The 3,720-nt window shown below is 46.9% G+C and overlaps 1 long non-coding RNA gene across 1 annotated transcript; it reads left to right on the top strand.

The window, feature by feature from the left end:
* Positions 1–917: 917 nt before the first annotated feature.
* On the top strand, positions 918–2,536 carry LOC116092398. Its single transcript, XR_004119249.1, has 3 exons — positions 918–1,129; positions 1,409–1,471; positions 2,260–2,536. It is a non-coding gene; the product is annotated as an uncharacterized LOC116092398 (long non-coding RNA).
* Positions 2,537–3,720: the final 1,184 nt, after the last annotated feature.

Here is a 3,720-nt window from a genome sequence, read left to right as displayed (position 1 = left end):
GCTGGCCTCGAATTCAGAAATCTGCCTGCCTCTGCCTCTCAAGTGCTGGGATTAAAAGCATGCGCCACCACCGCCTGGCACCAACTGTCTTTTATAGCGTCCTTTATGGCAAAACAATATCCCATTTCTCCGCTATATTCAGTTGTTCTATCTACTCTTCCAGCCCATGCAGGACTTGCATGTCACTGACATTGGTGACAAATGCAGGCCATGATTTTACACCATGTCCCTTAGTTAGGGTCTCACTGACATTTCTTCATGATTAGCCTCAGACTGAATACCTTCTGACCACACTTAGAAAATAATGTCCCTTTCTCCTATCAGCAGGGACAGGAATCAGCTTCTTGGTTTGGGAGAATAATTTCTGATACTAAGTACTCCAGGTAAGAAGAAAAAAAAATCTAGAAGCATCTTCAGGAGCCTAAGTTAGCTGGCACGAGCCACTGTTATCAGCTGCTTGTTTCCGAGGACAGAGGAAAGGGTGGAAGGCAGAGGACTCCAAGCCGAGAGGGAGCTACAGAGAGAATAATGGCTAACACCGGAGCCCAGAATGAGCAGAGGCCTGGGGAACAAGTGCTGAAGGCAACAGAGCCAGCTTTTAAATAGCTTACTTAAAAAACTCTCATTTGTTTTTCTGACACTTAAAAAAAAAAGGGTGCCCACTGTGAAAAATACAAAAGGAACAAAGAAGAAAACAGCGAAAGCCTGCAGTCCTTGCAGCCCTGTTAATCTTGCAGGCACATGCCTTGCCAGCCGCCAGAAAAGCTCTTTCCAAACTGCTCTTGAAGTAGGAAACAAGCAGAAAAAGAGAACGGTGACGTCATACGAGCAGAAGCCAGCCCTGAGGCCAGCTTGCGCGTTTTCCTTTCCTCCTTCACTCTGACAGGGCTGTGTCTGTAGGCTGGGAGGGACGAGTGGCCTGGCACCTGGGAACATTCAGATCTACTGCTGTCATATTTGTGGACCTCTCAGACTGCCACCATATGTTTGGAGCTGAGAGAGGAGTTTCCTGATTTGTAAAGATAAAAAGGAAGGAAAGTGGGCTGCAAACCCATCCCGTACTTCTTGTTTAGACAGGGGTGGCATGCAGGCCAGGTCAGGAAGAACCCTCCCTGAGGGCAGAGCTGAGGTGTGTGTGTGTGTGGGGGGGGGGGAACCCAGGAACAGGTTCTGTCAAGTTACTGCCCTCAGAGTCTGTGCAGTCCTAGGGACAGGCCTGGGGACATCCTTGGGCCTGTGGGTTGAGTATAGGCAACATATATGAGAGGGCAACTGGGTACCCAGAGCAGATCTGGTAGGGGGTCCCAGGGCAGGGTGGGTTGGGAGGCTGAGAAGCAGCTCTCTGGAACTGGGTCTGATGGGGTGGGAAATGGTGCACATACTGTGTGACGTCTTTAAAACAACCCAGGCAAACCTTCAACCAGAGGATTATCCTCGTCTTTGGTGGACACAGGAGGAAACAGAGGGCAAGGTAAGTGACCCAGCATGTAGCCTGTGCCTCACTCATATCCTCAGCCCTCCGGAGGTGACCTCTTACCCTGCCTCTGTGGGTTCGTGACTTTGTATATCTCTGTGGAGTGTGTGTGTGTGCTCACTGGGTCTTTTAGAGTGTGGGACAACAGGACAGTGAAGGATGGCCCATGATGGGTTTGTATGCTCCTTAATAAGACTACTATGTTGGCTTTTTGGGACATGGTCTCACTATGTACCTCTGGCTGTCCTGGAGCTCACTATGTAGAGCAGGCTGGCTTCCAACTCACGGAGATCCTTCCTTCGGCCTCTCTGTTCACTACCACACCTGGCCAAGACTGTTTTATTGTTTAATTGTGGTAAAACATAGAACTTTAAAGTCCAGGATGTAGCTTGGTGGTAGAGCCCTCGGCTAGCATACACTCGGACCTGAGTTCGATCCCCAGTATCAGATAAACAAAAGCATAAAGCACTGACTTTACAGCCTTTACATTGCTGAGTGTACACTACACTGTTAACTGTATGCACCACGTGTAATAGGTTTCTAGAACGTGCCCCCTAGTAAAACTGAAACTCGCCACATGGGAACAACCCCTCAGTCCCTCCTCGCCCAGGCTCTGGTGGCCACATCCTGTTTTCTGTCTCTTTATATTTGACTGTTCTAGGAACTTTGTGTAAGTGGCAGCCTGCAGTTTCATCTTCTGTGACTGACATTTAACATAATGTCCTGAAGTCCCATCCATCTTATGGAGTATAACTGAATTTTCCTTTTTTTCTTTTTGTTTCCAGAGATGATTTTGCGATATAGCCTAGTTTGGCTTGGAAGTCATTGTGGAGCCCAGCCTGGCTTTGAACCCATGATCCTCCTGACCCAGCTTCCTGAATTCTGGGATTGCAGATGTGTGCTGCTCTGCCTGGCTGAATTTCATTCTATTTGTGGCTGAAAACTTCCCAGTGTTTATATATTGATTGTCTTTACTGCTTCATCTGCTGGTGAATATTTAGTTTTCTTTTACCCCTTGGCCATTGTGGCTGTTGCTGCAATAAACACGAATATGTAAGTGTCTTTTCTTTTCTTTTTTTTTTTGGGGGGGGGGGTGTTTCAAGACAGGGTTTCTCTGTGTAGCCCTGGCTGTTCTGGAACTCACTCTGTAGACCAGGCTGGCCTCGAACTCAGAAATCCGCCTGCCTCTGCCTCCCAAGTGCTGGGATTAAAGGCGTGTGCCACCACTGCCCAGCCAAGTGTCTTTTCAAGAGTCATTTTCAGTCATTTGGATATATCCCTGTTTCTTAGTTTGTTTGGGCAGCTATAATACAAAACCATGGACTGGGTAATTTTTTAAAGTTTTTTTTTTTAATTAGAAAAAAAATTATATCTCAGTGTGGTGGTATATACTATTAGACCCAGCACTCAGGTAGCAGAGGAAGGTAGAGAGTTCTGTGAGTTCAAGGCTAGCTTAGTCTACTTAACAAGTTCTAGGCCAGTGGGAAGTACACAGTGAGACCTTGGCTCAAGCAAACAAACAAACGAAAACCAAAAAACAGAAAACAGGGCTGGAGTGCTGGCTCAGTGGTTAAGAGCACTGACTGCTCTTCCAGAGGTCCTGAGTTCAAATCCCAGCAACCACATGGTAGCTCACAACCATCTGGAATGGGATCTGAAGCTCTCTTCTGTCATGCAGTTACATATGCAAATTGAACATTCATCTACACAAGTAAATTTAAAAAATCATGAAAAAAAGAACCAAAACACACACACACAGACACACACAGACACACAGACACACACACACAGACACACACACACAGACACACACACACAGACATACACAGACACACCCCCCCAAAACAACAAAACAAAATCCAAAGAGTTATTTATTTGTTTGTGTAGATAGTGTTTTGCTTGCATGTGCTAATGTGCACCACATGAGCACCCTGACCCATGGAGGTCAGAGAGGGCATTGGATTCCCTGCATCTAGAGTTACAGGCATTTGTGAGTTACCATGTGGATGCTGGGAACTGAACTTGGGTCCTCTGCAAGAGCAAGTGCTCTTAACCACTGAGCAGTGGCCCCAGCCTCAATTTTAAATAATAGAACTTTATTACCAATAACCTGGCGGCTGGGGAATCCAAGACTGAGGCTCAGGTGAGGGCTTTCTCAGTGTCTTCTGGCAGGAGAGGCCCCATGTCCTCATGCTGAGGCAGTCAGAAGGGCGAGCTGGGTAAATATTACTGCATGAGTCTCTTAG

Source organism: Mastomys coucha, unplaced genomic scaffold (assembly GCF_008632895.1).
Source record: "Mastomys coucha isolate ucsf_1 unplaced genomic scaffold, UCSF_Mcou_1 pScaffold15, whole genome shotgun sequence".
Taxonomy (NCBI): domain Eukaryota; kingdom Metazoa; phylum Chordata; class Mammalia; order Rodentia; family Muridae; genus Mastomys; species Mastomys coucha.
The sequence above is the reverse complement of the archived record's forward strand: the minus strand, read 5'-3'. Positions and strand labels throughout refer to the sequence as shown.